The 17,105-nt window shown below is 34.4% G+C and overlaps 1 protein-coding gene and 1 non-coding gene across 4 annotated transcripts in view; one reads left to right on the forward strand and one right to left on the reverse strand.

Annotated features, from left to right (window-relative positions):
- BRINP3 (BMP/retinoic acid inducible neural specific 3) overlaps positions 1–17,105 on the reverse strand; it is a 416,023-nt gene that overhangs the window by 232,307 nt on the left and 166,611 nt on the right. The window lies entirely within an intron of this gene.
- LOC147572486 (small nucleolar RNA SNORD29) lies at positions 7,140–7,205 on the forward strand. The gene has a single exon (XR_015246468.1). It is a non-coding gene; the product is annotated as a small nucleolar RNA SNORD29 (small nucleolar RNA).

Consider the following 17,105-nt stretch of genomic DNA (forward strand, 5'->3'; position numbering starts at 1 on the left):
GCTCGAACTCACGGACCGTGAGATCGTGACCTGGCTGAAGTCGGACGCTCAACCGACTGCGCCACCCAGGCGCCCCCAGGAAATTTTTTATTGTCTTTTGACTTTTGGAGCACTGACAAAAACTCCGATAGTTCATATTCATGTTTATAAAGCATACAGGCTGAGAACATTAATTTGTGATCAAGATAGTAATTCAAGGGCTAGTCAACCAAAATGAATTTAAAACACATTATGTGTTTTCAGTGCTAATATATTTTTATATGACTAAAAATACTTATAATATCATTCTGACATGCTTTATCAACCAAAATTCCTTTTTGTAAGAAATATGATAGCATATGTAAACTGCCTAGCACAGAGCCTGGCATTTAATTATATACTAATGAGCTCCTCTAAATCCCGAAATTATCTGTTACAGACAATTTAAAGCAATATCATAAGCTTGTTATATGTAATCATTACAACTTTCTCCCTTTGTTACTGTTTCTTCAGCCTTCTTTCCATCCCAAGCCTCTCTAACTCATTAATTGTATAATCATAGAACAACCTTCTGTGAAAATATATAAAGCCTCTACCTTCTCCCCCAAGATTCCTCATTGCTCATCTTCTCTCAAAATTAACATTACTTACCCTATACTTTTTCCCTCTCCAGTCATTCAAAATGCGCAACGTGAGAATACATTAAATTAATAGATTAACTTATTTTTCACTACCAAATGGCAATTTAAGTTTGAACACAAACAATATAATTGAAGTCAATAAACACTAAATAAATGCTGGCTAATGTATATTAATTCCTTAACCTTGGTGGAGTATTCCATATTCTATAGCAGAGATAGGGAACTTGCCATTCTTCATTTCCCTTACATCTTTTTATTCACCTAGTAAATGTTTTCAAAGCCAGAGCCTGATCTAAAACCCTTATATCTTTACTTCAAAACCCAAACTTTTCTTTAAGTATATATTTCCTTTAATACATTTGTATTCACAACATGGCATAGAAGTTGGTCATACCACCTTAGTTTTTGGTGACAGATTTTTACTTCTAGCATAGGGTTTCCATTTTATACAAGCAAATAAGAAAATATCATTTTGAATGGGTTGATTATTACCTCAACCAGAGCTAGAGGCATAATAGCATCTGTACCAGCAATGTAGTATCTTTTAAAATCACCGCTACTTATTCGAATGTAGTATTTTCTGAAAGATTCCACACATTTTAATATTTACCCATGGACACAACCAGGCATTTCCTTTTATCCTGTACTTTCTTTCTTCTTGGTTCTAGGCTGGAAACAGAATCCTAGTGAGTTTCCACAAACTAAAATCAGTGAGTGCCAAGTCTCACATATCATGAATCTTTTTGGTTTGTAAAGGTGGGACATTTATTTTAATCTTGATTATTAGGGAAAGCTTCATGGAAGACATAGAATTTAAACTTTGTCTTGAAAAGTGACAAGAATTTTCATATGTGAGAAATGTGTGAAAAGCATTCAAGGCTAAGAGAAAGACCTGAGAACAGACTTGTGTAGATGAAAATGCAATGAATGTTGATGGAGCAGAGAGTAATCCTAGATGACAAAGATCACTGTTAGGAGGTACGTAATTAAATTTGAAAACAAACAAACAAACAAACAAGCAATTGTGTCAGGAAAGTGTAATGATTAAGAGTTTGAGGTTTGGAGGGGCGCCTGGGTGGCGCAGTCGGTTAAGCGTCCGACTTCAGCCAGGTCACGATCTTGCGGTCCGTGAGTTCGAGCCCCGCGTCAGGCTCTGGGCTGATGGCTCGGAGACTGGAGCCTGTTTCTGATTCTGTGTCTCCCTCTCTCTCTGCCCCTCCCCCGTTCATGCTCTGTCTCTCTCTGTTCCAAAAATAAATAAACGTTGAAAAAAAAAATTTAAGAGTTTGAGGTTTGGAACCAAAAAGAATAGGAATAAAATAAAAATAATAGTGATTTGTTTGAGGATTCAAAGAGTAATGGTAATAATATCATCACAGATCTAGAAAATGGTATTAACAAAATGCTACAATTAATTTCACTCTTATTCTGAATAGATAAACACTGCTTTACCGTGTAAGAAGTTTAAATCATATAGTTACAAAAAAAGGAAAGGAAACAAAAACCTACCTTGTGTGAAAAAGAAATTGATTTGATCTATTAGGCAAAATAGAATTAGAAAAAGCTGGTGACACAGAATACATAGGTAAAGAAGTAGAAGAAGAGCTAGAGATATAGAGATGATGGAACTAGAGACATGGAAGAAAAACAAAAGAAATGTAAAGTCTACTTCCACAGATCCAAACAAGTTTATAAAGATTGAACACAGCAAAACATAAAAATGGTGCCAGTGGATTGAAAGCTCATGCGCCTTGAGGCGTGTTCATCATATTTCTTGATATGTACAGAGCATGTGGTCTCGTAACTGGACAGAATGTTTAAAATCAAGATTGTCCAGAAAAATCAAGGATATATGTCAAGTACGTCTAAGGCCACTTCATAGATGAAAACACTTACTAATGAAAGCATTTTTGTGTTTAAGTTACTCACCACATTTGAAGTGGTGCCAATACTTAATAGACAATTATGATCTTTTATAAATTGTGTTATTGCAAATTTGAATACAATAGTCCACAAAATTCCTGCATAGTTGAAAATGAGCTATAATATAGAGATAGTGTGAAAGGAAACATATATGTATTTCAAAGAGCTAAAATAAGTCTTGAAATGGCATAAAAACAAACATGAAAATAAGTCAAAATATAGAATTTGTAGTAATACATTTATATGTTCTCCACAGGTATTTGGGAAAACAAATGTTTCTCAGTGATATCCCAGATACATCTAATCCACCATAGAGTCTTGAATAGAGCAGCCTTTCCTAGGTGTTCAAAATACCTTCGCTGTGGATCCAGTTATAAGTTGCCATTATCTCTCCAAATAGGAAATGAAATAGGACTTAAGGTGTTTTTAATATGCTCAGCCTTTCTTCTGCAATTTTTTCCAGAAGTAACTGAGAACTTTCAAATGTGAGAGATACAAAGGTTTTGAAAAGTAGAGCAAGATAAAATTTCTTAAATTAAAACTCTGAAATACTGATCTCAAATCTTAAATTAAATCTCATTTTGTATCATCAGATAACAAAAGATAGCTAAGGATATGGGTGATATTTTGCGGGAAATGTCATAGTGTATGTGAAGGATTATTTCTTTATAGTCTCTAACATTTAATTGGAAATCTTTGCCAACTTGCAGATACAATAACCTATTCTGGGAATATACGGTTTATGGGCTTGAGCAAGATTGGCATTCTATTAAATTTGAATTAAAACATTCATTTCAAATTCACCCATGTATTCTTGTAGTAATTACCATTGTTATCAACCACAAACTTTGTGTTGCATAAGGGTATTTAATTTACAAATTATTTGAATGCATATATTGTCAGGTCAAGATGGGGGACACAGATTACAAGTAATTTACAACAATTTAAAAAAAATTTACAAATATAATTGGTTGGACCTACTTGAGTGCTGTGTAATTAAATTTTTAGATAAATTGGTTGTCTAGTTAATTAAGTACAGAAGATTGGTACTTCCAGAACGTTTTGTGTGTTTTTTTTCTTTTCTTTCTTTCTTTTTTCTTTTTTTTTTTTTTTTTGAGTGTTCCTCAAGAGAAGCTGTTGAGATGCTTTATAAATCAAAGCAACAAAATTTGGTAGTGTCTTACCCTAATTCATTTATATCAAGTCAATAGGTAAGATGAAAGTAAATGTAAGAGGTAGGGGCACCTGGATGGTTGAGTTGGTTAAGCATCTATCTGACTCTTTGTTTTGGCTCAGGTCATGATCCCACGGGTTGATAAGATGGAGGCCTGCATAGGGCTCCGTGCACAGTGTGGAGTTTCTCTTTCTCTGCCCCTCCCCCACTTATGCACACTCTCTCTCTCTCTCTCTCTCTCTCTCTCTCTGTTAAGGTAAAAAAATATTGATATTGATATCAATATTGATATCGATATCAATATAGATATAGATAAAGTAAGAGGTAGTATAGGTGAATCAGGTGCCTGAAACAAAAGCAGGTCAAAGTTGGGGACTGGTGAGGAGGGCAATGTGAGAGTGGTAACTGTGGTAAAACAGGATGCACAAAAACAACAGGAATTTAACAACAATAATTTAAGTAGGGAAGGCTCTCTATGTAGAGAGAACTACAAAGAAAAGCTCTACCAACTATGTGATACTGTGGTAGAGTCCCCTCCCTAAGGAATATGGTGAGAAAAGACCTCAAGATAAGGGAAGGCAACCTTGGTACATGACATCCATCATGACTCTGTAACATGAGATCACCCAATCAGACTGTATGTCTATACATTACCCATATATGGGAGGCAAAGAAGTTGAAGATGCATAAAAGACTAAGCCATGTGGCGTTCAGGGCTCAATTTTTCAGTACGAATCCAACTGAGCCAGTACTGGCACAAATAAAGTTGCTTCCTGGAAGGAAAACCTCGGTGTCAGGACTCTCTGTGTGAGAATCCTGCTACAACATATATTTTCATATTAACCACATATAAAGTATTTCTATCTGGTTTGACATGTGTAACTTTTTTGTTCTTATAATAACATCCTCCATAGTGTAATTGAGACATAAATATGTTCCAGGCACTCTGATAAGTTCTATGTTTTATTTTATTCTCATAACAACCTTCGAGGTAAAGTGAACTCTTCCGATATGACAAATGAGAAAACTGAGATATTTAGAGTAAATACCATAGAGCCACACAAAGAAAGGCAGGATTCTAGTCTACATTCAACTGACCTTGATGGCCTCTTAATGTTTGAGTTTCATTCTTCTGTTATGTTGGTACTCTGTAAGCTTAATGTATAAAATACTTTTCAACTCATAGTATCAAATTCAGAAAAACTATAGCTAAGTACTTTAATGTCTTGGCTGACCTTTCCTCTGTCACATTCAATTTTATGAAATAAAGTATAGCTGAAAGAGATGTTAAGAGCCACCTAGCCAGCTTACAGATCTTGTATTTTTCACTTCAATTATCTAATTTAGTTTCGACCGATAATGGATGACTTACATAAAGAGAGCACTGTGGTAGACATTTTGATATTTAAAAAAGGTATTTTAAACCTTGATTTTATCTTGGACTGAACTGTACTAAAAACTATATTTTTAATGGAGAATAAAATAGCTTGGAAATGCACACACACAAAATATGCTGTAGAAATGTAGAGAATGCTATAATTATTGGCAACTGAGGAAGTTAAATTTTAAGAAAGTAGGTAATATCTCAGTGGGTTAAAAGATTAACATTTCAGTAAATAAAAAATGAGAAAAGAGAATTCTGTGGAGGAGCCAGTAGACTCTGAAAACCTCATTGTACTGGATTTCTCACCTGCAGGATGGGAATAAAAATCTCAGGGATGGAATCTCCTCAGTAAAGATCAAGGTTGGAAATGGATATAAAGCTCATGTAATATTTGAAATAATGTAGACATTTTACTGCTATTAATATTCTTGTTGTAACAGAATACAATAGGCATTATGCCATGAGTATTTGAACATACTTGGAAAATACATTTTATAATGATATTTAATAATATATCACTTTGTAAAGAATAATTGAATATAGTATGGCTTAGGAATAGAGTATAATTAAATTCACTAGAAAAAAAAGAATGAGTATTAGATATAATCTAAGACACTTTTAGAAAGAGAAATTTAGGCCAGATTTAAAAAAAAAGATCTTTTTAAAATTGTTTTAACGTTTTATTTATTTTTGAGACAGAGAGAGACAGAGCATGAACGGGGAAGGGGCAGAGAGAGAGAGAGAGACACACAGAAACGGAAGCAGGCTCCAGGCTCTGAGCCATCAGCCCAGAGCCCGATGCAGGGCTCGAACTCAAGGACCGCGAGATCGTCACCTGAGCTCAAGTCGGACGCTCAACCGACTGAGCCACCCAGGCGCCCCGAAAAAAAAAAAGATCTTAATAAAATGATATAGAATTTGAAATTTTTTTCTGGACTCATTGTTAGGACTAGGTTTTTGAGAATTGAGAAACTATAAAGAACAATATGTGATCTAATAATACTTCATTTTCTATTTACATAGGTAGCTTGTCAATTAACAACATGACTTTATGTGTTTTAGCTCATGTTATTATTGGATAATGTTGGGAGGTAAGACACATAATATTTTGAATAATTTTTAGATAAGGATATGGTGACTTGATAAATTAACCGGTTTCCATATCATTAGTTTATTGGTGGTAGAGCTAGGATTTAACTCAACACTCTAACCTTAAATCTTGGCTCTCTGCACAGGGTATCCATTCATTCATTTAGTTTATTTCTTCAGAAATTCCTGTGTGTGTGAGAATTACGGTAGTGACTAATACACAGCCAGCCCCTGCCATCATGCAGTTTTGCATGCTAGAAATAGACGTAGATAAATATTTAGGCTTTGGACTATAGTATATTGTGTAATAAGTGATATTTAACCTTTAAAAGTAGAAGTATTGTTGGAAACACAAGTGAAAATCAATAATCTAGAATGGAGAGGGAATAAGAGAAAGTTCCTTGGAGAAACATATACTGGATTAGGCACATTACTCCCACCTCCTTCCAAATGTCTACATTCGACTCCCCTGAAGCTGTGAATTACCCTAAGTTCTGTGGCAAAGGGGAAATACAATTGCTAATCATCTGATTTTATGATGGAATGATTATCCACATTAAGCAGGTGGGCCCATTATCATCAAAAATGTCATTAAAAGTAAAGGAGAGAGAATCAAAAGAGAATCAGACGGTAGCTTAAGAAAGACTTGGCCTGACCATGCTGGTTTGAAGATGGAGGAATATGGCTGGAAACCAACAGATGCTGGTCACCTTTAGAAGCTGGAATAGTGGAGTGAAAATTAATTTTCTTCTAGAGCTTCCAAAAGTAATGCAGTGTTACTGACATCTTGATTTTAGTATGAGATTCATGTTGGACTTCTGGCTCCCGGAACTAAAAAGTAATAAATTTGTATTATGTTAAGCCACCAAGTTTGTGGTAATTTGTTACAGCAGCAATAGAAAACTAATACAAATTCCTAAACTGAGACCTATGTACTAAGGATCTTGCATTTTTATGATAAGTCAAACTAGCTCACTATGACGTGCACATAAAAACATGTGGACACCTGAGAAATTGGAGAAGACCAAAGTGTGTAAGGGTGCCATGTAGAAGGAACTTTTATCACCCAAAGCTTTATCTTTCCCTGGTATTATGACCCATAACCTGCTTGTAGGCTAAGAGGTCCAGCACCTTGTCTGAAGCCCGAGAATGATATGAGGGAAAAACTAGAAGCCACATTTACACTCGATTCCAATCTGAGGAAAGAACAAGGCACATATAAGGGAATACAAATCTTGGAGGACATTGAAAAAGAGAATTTCAAGATTTTTTCTTGTACAACCTATCTCTTCAATTAAGCATACAATAATTTCAGCCCTTTTAAAACAAGTTTTTTTTTAACTTCAAAAATATTATTCAAAATGGAGAAAAATTGTTAGCAGTAGAACAGAATGCATGTGCAAGACCCAGAGCTGAGAGTATGTTAATTACTGTTTTTAATAACATTATTAAAATGAATTATATATATTGAAAGTGAAATATATATATTGGAAGTGAAAAGAAAATATAAGTGGAAAAATATAGTGTAAAAATGCAATGGATAAAACCAAAAGGCGAGGGGCAGTTCCTGGAGGGACCAGTTAAATATGGGCAAGATAATGGACTTCATCTCAGTCACAAGAAAAAGACATTAAAAGTTATAAGCAGAGGACTGAAAAAAATTCATTTAAGAAAGTAAAACTAGCATAAGATGAAGATATAGGAAATAGGAGTACAAGGGGAATCTATGACTAAAGGAATTATTAAATTAATCATTTACTACAAAGAAAGTTGCTAAAGACTGATGATCTTTCCAATTTTTTTTTCTTATGGCTGACTTCTAGTTTCATAGCATTGTGGTCAGAAAAGGTACATAGTGTAATTTTAATTGTTTTGTATTTGTTGAGGCCTGATATGTGAACTAATATGTGATTTTTCTGGAGAATGTCCCATCATGTGCACTTTTAAAGAATGTGCATTATGCTTTCTTAGGATGGAATGTTCTGAATGTATCGGTTAAGTCCATTTGGTCCTCTGTGTCATTTAAAGCTATTATTTCCCTGTTTATTTTCTATTTAGGTGATCTGTCCATTGATGTAAATGGCTGTTAAACTCCCCTATTATTGTACTATTATTAATTAGTTATTTATGTTTGTTATTAATTGTTTTATATATTTAGGTGATCCCATGTTGGGTGCATACATATTTAAAATTGGTATATCTTCTTATTGGATTGTAAACCTAACCAAAGAGGTGAAAGACCTGTACTCTGAAAACTCTAAAACACAGATGAAAGAAATGGAAGATGACACAAAGAAATGAAAAGACATCCCATGCTTACGGATTGGAAGAACAACCATTGTTAAAAGGTCTATACTATCCAAAGCAATCTACACATTTAATGCAACTGCTGTCAAAATGCCAACCCCATTTTTTACAGAGCTAGAACAAACAATCCTAAAATTCATATGGAACCTCCAAAGATCCTGAATAGACAAAGCAACCTTGACAAAGAAGAGCAAAGCTAGAGGCATAACAGTTATGCACTACAAGTGATATTACAAGCTGTAGTGATCAAAACAGTGTGGTACTGGCACAAAAATAGACATATAGATCAATGGCACAGAATAGAACACCCAAGAATGAATCCACAACTATATGGTCAACTAATCTTTGACAAAGCAGGAGAGAACAACCAGTGGAAAAAAGACAGTCTCTTCAACAAGTGGTGGTGAGAAAACTGGACAGCAACATGCAGAAGAATGAAACTGGACCACTACCTCACACCATACACAAAAAACAAACTCAAAATGATTGAAGGCCTAAATGTGAGCCATAAAAGTCCTAGAGGAGAACACAGGCAGTAAATTATTTGACATCGGCTAAAGCAAATTATTTCTAGATATGTCTCCAGAGGCAAGAGAAAGAAAAGAAAAAATAAACTATTGGGACTTCATCAAGATAAAAATCTCTAAAAAGCAAAGGAAGCAATAGAGAAAAAAAAAAGGGCAACCTATGCAACAGAAGAAAATATTTGCAAATGACATATCTAATAAAGAGTTATATCCAAAAAATGTAAAGACTTTATCAAACTCAAAAGCCAAAAAACACATAATCCAATTTAAAAAATGGGCAAAAGACATGGATAGACATTTTTCCAAAGAGGACATACAGATAGTCAACAGGCACATGAAAAGATGCTCAACATCACACATCATCGGGGAAAAACAAATTAAAACCGCAGTGAGATACCACCTCACACCTATCAGAATGGCTAAATTTAACACCACAGGGAACAATAGATTTTGGCAAAAATTAGGAGAAAGAGGAACACTCTTCCACTGTTTGTGGGAATGCAAACTGGTGCAGTTACTCTGGAAAACACTCTGAAAAACGTTTGGAGATTCCTCCAAAAGTTAAAAATAGAACTACCTTATGATGCAGCAATTGTACTACTAGATATTTACCCAAAGGATACAAAAAAAAAAAAAAAAAAACACTGATTCCAAGGAATACATGCACCCCAATGTTAATGGCAGTATTATCAAAAATGGCCAAATTATGTAAACAGCCCAAATGTCCATTGACTGATAGATGATGAAGAAGATGTGGTATATACATACAATGGAATATTACTCAGTCATCAAAAAGAATGAAATCTGGTCATTTGCAACAACATGGATGGAGCTAGAGAGTATTATACCGAACAAAATAAGTCAGTCAGAGAAAGACAAATAACATATGATTTCACTAATATGTTGAATTTAAGAAACAAAACAAACAAACAAAGGGAAAAGAGAGAGACAAACCAAGAAACAGGTTCTTAACTATAGAGAACAAACTAATGGTTATCAGAGAGGAAGTGGGTAGGGGATGGGTTAAATAGGTGATAGTGAATAAGGAGGGCACTCCCTAAAATTTAAAAAATTCAAAAAAATAATAAAAAAAAGAAACTGGAAGTCACTCAACATGAAAATATAGAGGAACTAAAAAACAAGTATGCCATCTGTGTAGTCCATATGGATATTTAAAATAGCCCTGGATGTTAGAGCAAGTTTTGGCTGATGAAGAATGTATAGACCCCAGTGTTAGGGTCTTCAGTAAATGTCATGAAATTACTTTTAGTTCAATAGATTATAGTGGTAAGAAGAGGGCAGAGAATAAAAAGCTCTGATGGTTTAAGCTTTAAAACAGCAGATGATTTTATTCAAGGGCAGAGGAGAAATTGACAGTTAGGAAGTAATAATATGATAGTAGTATAGGGGAGCAAGTTTAAGGTAAGGAAGGGTATGTGAGAATAAGCTTCTTCTTGATTTGCCTGCAGGGGAAATAGCTTCAGTGGAGTGGTAGGTCATTTATAACACCAGGGGGTAAAGATGATTGAGAGGAGAAGCTTACAATGTGGGTTATTTATTTACTGTGAAATCAGATGTTCCAGAGGCATGGGGGAAATGACAGGTAGGGAGGATATTAAAGGGAAGTTGCTTTAGGAAAGAGCACACTAACATCTGAGAGAACAGCAGAAAACAAATAATGAGTAGCTTATGTGGTAACACTGGGGTGCAATGGTTCTGGTGACAATATGAAGAGTGAATACAAAGTCTAGAAGGAGAAGAAAGGAAAACCTGCCAAACCCTATTTTAATAGACTAAATAAAAGGTAAGTAAAACAAAGTCACAGAAAGAATTTAAAAAAAAAAAGCATTAAGAGAATCATTAAATATTCAAATTTATAAGATATAGCAACTACACCCTAAAGGTAAGAAAGGGAAACGAGAAAATTCTGATGTTGCTATTCTAAAAACAAAAAATAGGACAATGATGGTACCAATGTAGAAATACATACAGTAAGGAGTAAGTTTTGGAATACAAAGTATTCACTTTTTTCATATACTAAGCCTAAGCTACTATGGACATCCCAGAGGAGGTATCTACAAAATAAGCTATATTTTGTACTGGAGTTCAGAGGAAATAATCAGGGATTATGTAGATTCTTCAAAATAATCAACAGAGAACTATAGTTATAGCTATGTGAACTATATGATTGCCTACAGGGAAAGAAGTTTAAGGAGAAAAATATGGCTAAGAACAAAACACAGAGAGAAGGAATGATAATAATATAGCTAAGTTTTATAGAACTCAAATTTTCTTTAAAGCAAAGATAGCAAGAGATATCATACAAGGTATCTAGAAACTGGAGACTTTGGATTCCAAAAAAATATGGTGGTTGATCTTGATAATTTTTCCTATACCTCACTCAGTTCTGGGAGTGGTGGATAGGAGAGGTAGATAGAAAAAGTTTTTGTAAGTTTGACCATCTGAGAAGAAGCTCAGTCTACATTCTTTAAATATGGTCCAGGAAAAATGGCAAGGACCAGGAATCCCTTTACTCCCAGATCTTCAAGGTAACAAAATAATAGTGTGTATTGTATGTTAAAGCAGACAAGCCTAAAAGTGCTCCGCAGGGATCGGAATGTTTCCTATTCATGATAGAACAGCATGAATGTGACTGTGTAAGCAGACAAGACCTGAACAAAAGTGAATGGCTTTCTCATGCCTGAGAAAAGGAAATATTGTACAGTGTACTCTCTCCACTAAGTCAGGTGGTGGTACAGACATCTCAGTGGATGCCAACATAAATAAATGATGATCTTGACAAGCAGAGATAGTCCTTCCCACCAGCTGTCACCAGGTGCCATGTTAATCTTTCCAATAGTCCCATGTCAAAGAAAGGAAGTAGGAACCTGCACTGATCGCACCGATTGAGATTAAATTTCTGCCATCCAAGCTAAGTGGAAACACATATTAAAATGCGAATCTTCTCATAAAAATAAAATTACATTTCTCATAATGCTGTAAATGTGTGATTGTTAGCTATCACCATCAATCACCATCATCATCACCGTCATCATCCCCGTGCCCTGAGTGCTCACGCTTGTTAATTTTCAAACAGTAATGAATTGCTTCACATTAATCATTTCATTTAATCTGTTCAGTTCCTGTAAAGAATAGGTGATGTGACTCACATCTGTTTTACATATACCAAGATCGGAAGAATTGAGTAACTTGACCAAATCATACTTTGTTTTTTTTTTTTTAATTTTTTTTTCAACGTTTATTTATTTTTGGGACAGAGAGAGACAGAGCATGAACGGGGGAGGGGCAGAGAGAGAGGGAGACACAGAATCGGAAACAGGCTCCAGGTTCTGAGCCATCAGCCCAGAGCCTGACGCGGGGCTCGAACTCAAGGACCGCGAGATCGTGACCTGGCTGAAGTCGGACGCTTAACCGACTGCGCCACCCAGGCGCCCCAACCAAATCATACTTTGAAGATCCAAGATCTTAACTAGGAATATAGTAATTCAAAACATTAATAATTTCGTGTTTAAAATGTTAATTAGTTCTAGGTGTACAGATCAGCTACCAACTGAAGTACACAGATAGTCTTCTGTATGGTAATTAAATCCTTTTTATATATCTGACCTGCTCAGTGAGAATTTAATAAGGAGCAAAAGTAAGGAGAAAAGCTATTTTCTGCCACAAATTTTACCTTAAGTTGGATTTTTTGGGGGTTGTTTTGAATGATCATTTTTTTTCTGTTAAACGTAACTGGATACATATTAGAAGGAATATTAGGTCCTTTTTTTTTCCAGTCTCAAAGAATATTGGTTATCAAATGATGGCTTAATTTTAAAACATAGTTGACATAGTGCTCAAATGGGAGCAATGGAGATGCTAAGAACTATAACATTTACAAAAGGAAAAAAAAAAAAAACTCCATCGCAAATCTTCTCTTGAGGAATGAAGTATGTTGTAGTAGTTTAATTTTTTTTATCTGATGAGATTTACCCAACTGAATGAATAAAATAATAATACATGATTTAATATTTAACAGATAACAAAATTGTTTGTACTTCAGAGACATGCTTCAAGGAATATGGAAAGTTTACACAAGAATTTTTTTCTCATCTGCATTAAGACTGGTTATTCAACTACTCAGCGTGGCAGAATATTATAACTCATGTCACTGAGATTATACAAGAAAGCAAGGCAAACATGGCAAGCACGACAGAATCATGAGACAGCTGCATAATTACCACAAATGAAAAGCCTTCACTTACACATAAGAAACTGTAAGAAAAAAATCCCTTTGCAATTTACAGCATAAGTGCATCAAAGTGCTGAGTGATAAGTTCTTATCCCTTTTGAAAGAAATATCTACACTTTCACAACTTGAATCCTACATAGATACTTAGATGAGATGATAGATGATAGATAAAAAAAAGTGTTGTTAAAGAAAGATAAACTAGTTGAAGAGCACGCTTCTAGTATTAGAAGATAGGAGCTTTCTTTTTATTTTTTAGTATATATTTTTAAGTTTATTTATTTTGAGAAAGAGAGAGAGAGCACGAACGGGCGAGAGGCAGAGTGAGAGAGAGAATCCCGAGCAGGCTCCACACTGCCGGCACAGAGCCTGGCGCGAGGCTCAATCCCATGACCCTGAGATCATGACCTGAGATGAAGTCAAGAGTCAGACTTAATTGATTGAGCCACCCACAGGTGCCCCAAAAGATAGGAACTTTCAACAAACATTAAATAAATACAAATGACTACTTCACGGCCATTTACTGGGTAAGAGCAATTCAAATTATTTTGAGCATGTTTCACAGGGTAAAAAGTGGAAGGAATATGTGGAAGACATTGCTAAATCTAGTTAAACCATGTTTTTCATTATAATACAAGCTTCTCATTTGGTTTGGTAAGCAGCAAGGAGGAAAGATCGTGTTCTAACATCTTGGTTATAGAATTTGTGTGATGTCCCAAAACTAGGAGGCAAGGAGAAAGATGACTTAAAAAGAGGGGTTAAATATGAATAGAGTGAAAAGTGACATGGCATTTTCTCAAATTATGTTCTATTATAATTTTTGGAGATTGACACCACATTTATCTGTCTCTAACACATAATGAAGCTATATTCTAAAGCCAGTAACTTCACCACAAGCCACCTAACACAAACTTTTTTTTCCTCTAGGAAATTATTGAATGTTATCACTAATAAATGAGAAGTTATTTGAGGGGAAAAATCTAGTTTTGATTAATCACTGCAAAGTGTAGTACTTCAATATATTTTCACAATATGATAATAAATATTGCTTTGAAACATTTGCCAGTGTTTGATAAGGATTTTTCTTGATTTGTCTGTTTTTTTCTTGGGGGGGGGAGGTTTAAATTTTTCACCAATAACGTTAATTGCTACTAATTATCAAATATTTCTATAAATATAATTTTTAATATTTTAAAGAATAGGTATCAATGTTTATATAAATAGCTATACAAAAATACTTTGTAACCCCAAAGCAATTATTATCTTGATGATATTATCTGTCATAAGTTTAGTGAAATAAATTACTTCTAACTAATTGGAGCTAGGAGAGGATGAAGGAAGCAGAAAAAAGTAGCAATATTGACGGCTTTTTAATAATTGCAGTCTCTTGTAATCATTAGGTTTCCTAGTGGGAATAAGATTCAGAAATATGTGGAGCTCAATAAACAAAAATCTGATAACAAACTTTTTTTAGAGGATGAAAACAAAAGGTTATTATATCATTAATTTGTGGATTTTTTTCCAGTGTGTGTATGTTTTAGAATAAAATGATTAAAATTAAATAAAAGGAATCTCGGTAGAACAAATACAAGAAAATCACAAATATCTAGCATTGATGTATGAAGGACTGATACTCAAGAAGAAGTTTAAGTAAAATGTTAAAGGGAACAAAAATATATTTTAAAGTTATGTTTCGAGTATTAAAGGAATTGACTTTATTTCTTGAATTAAACTCAGAAAAGTTCTTGACTTGCTTACAACTTCCCTAACAAAATATTTTTTTTTTTCTGGTTTAAGCGGGAATGAATTTCACCAAAGGAAAATTGTGGTAAGCAAGGGTTTAGCTTCCAGCACATCTGGAATATTACTGGCTCCACTAAACAAGTTTACTGACAGAATGATCAGAACCATGTCGGCAAACATTGCAAAATAACAAAGCACAGCAAAGGTACCAGAAAGTCTTAAGAAACAACTTACCCTGACTTCCAAAGAAGAGGAAGTGGTAGCAGGAAGATACTGAAACTTTACACTGAAGAATTTGATATCAACCCTTGCAAATTTGTAAGTCAGAATTGTGAATTAATGGCTTAGGTGTAAAAAAAGGAGCATTTACCGGGAACTAACAGGAAGTCTAGGCTACTCAAGAAAGTTATTCTGAGTTGCTTGATAATACTCAAATAATTAGGCATTTATGTATTCAGAAGCCAGTAATATAACATGACTTTGAACTGGTAGACTCAGAGATTAGTTCTTGTGTTGATCTGACATTTTTTTAAAATTTAACATTCTAACATATAAAAATATTTTTTATCATTTCTGCATACACACAAAAATTATTACTTAGGACTTGTCATTTCCATTTATTCAGAAATATCCAGTTTATACGACTAAAATGAATCCTATTACTCAAAAATTTTAAAAAGAAAAATCAAAACTAAACTATTTTATAAAACTCAACCCTCTGCGAGTTCCCTGAAGGTCAAAGAACTCATTAAAAATAATGAGTTCCTCTTAATTGAATGATGTATAATCCCATGGACTTTTCTTACCTATTCATTATAACCACTTGAAAACATCTTAATTTAACTATAAAAGCTTACTTCATCTAAATTTTACAAACTAAAGTTCGTTTGTTAGGATAATAGTTTATTGAGGACTCTTCATTATGCTTTTAAGATGTCTGATTATTATGTAGCGTATGGTAGAGTCTATTAAGTACACACACACACAACTGCTTTCTGTTTCTCCTGGGCACATGCATAGCCTATCTGGTAGTCAGAAGTGGCTATGTGACTGATTTCTACCATCAGCTAAAAGCAGACATGGTGTGTGGCCCCTCTGAGAGCTTGGCCTGTGACCATCTACCATCTGAACTTCCAAATGATCTTTTCCTCTTCCAGCTAGCTGAAATGGAGTTAACCCCCAGGTCTACAATGGAAGTCCCATATTGAAGATAGCCAATTACTCAGCAGTTCAATCACATGTATGAAAAATAAACCCTATTTATATTTGAATCCTTGGTTTTGGTATCTATTTGTTGCAGCAGTGAGCTTGCAAAGCTAATACACAAAGTTTAACGATATTACTAAACTCTTTCTATCTTGCAGACAGGTTGAGAGCTTAAATTCTCATAATTCTAAGAAAAATCCTTTTGTTATCAGTACGTCATTAGTATTTTCTTGTTTTGGTTGTAGTCATTAATTCTCTCTATTCTTGTTTTTTGATAATAATTTTCTTTTAGTCATCACTATGTTTTTTTTTTTTTATAATTGGTTTGGTTAACTCAACTATTTATAATAACATTTATATCAACCCTGTTTTGAACTATAATTTACCAATAAACTAGATTTTAAAATATATACACATTTCTGTTCACATGTTACATATTAATAACATAAACACCTATGTCAAAGAAGAAATAAATGAATGTGTATATGTGTGTGTATGTGTGTGTGTCTTTCTGTGATATTCCCAAATTAGTTTGTGTGTATAATGCCATCTCTTCTTCATCTCCAGTTATTTTACTACTGGAAGTGGGAGTAAGTATGTAGATGCATGCCAAAGGGCAAATTGCCCCAACTAAGGGGTCCATCATCAAATCAAAGAACTCCCAGTTGGCTCAACTGGTATATTGTATGGTAACGAAATATGACTTATTCTTATTACATAATGACCACCGCTAATGTCCATTTGACCACATCCCCCAGTATGCCCCAGCTGTTGATTTAAATTTACCTATTTTCCTTTGCCAGTGTGCTCTCACCAATGGGAAGAGTGGCTGAGTTTGGAATTGTAGCTACGAGCAGTCTGTGATGTCTTCTGGCATAATGTC

The sequence above is a fragment of the Puma concolor genome, chromosome E4 (assembly GCF_028749965.1).
Source record: "Puma concolor isolate L17-30 chromosome E4, mPumCon1.1.hap2, whole genome shotgun sequence".
Lineage (NCBI taxonomy): Eukaryota > Metazoa > Chordata > Mammalia > Carnivora > Felidae > Puma > Puma concolor.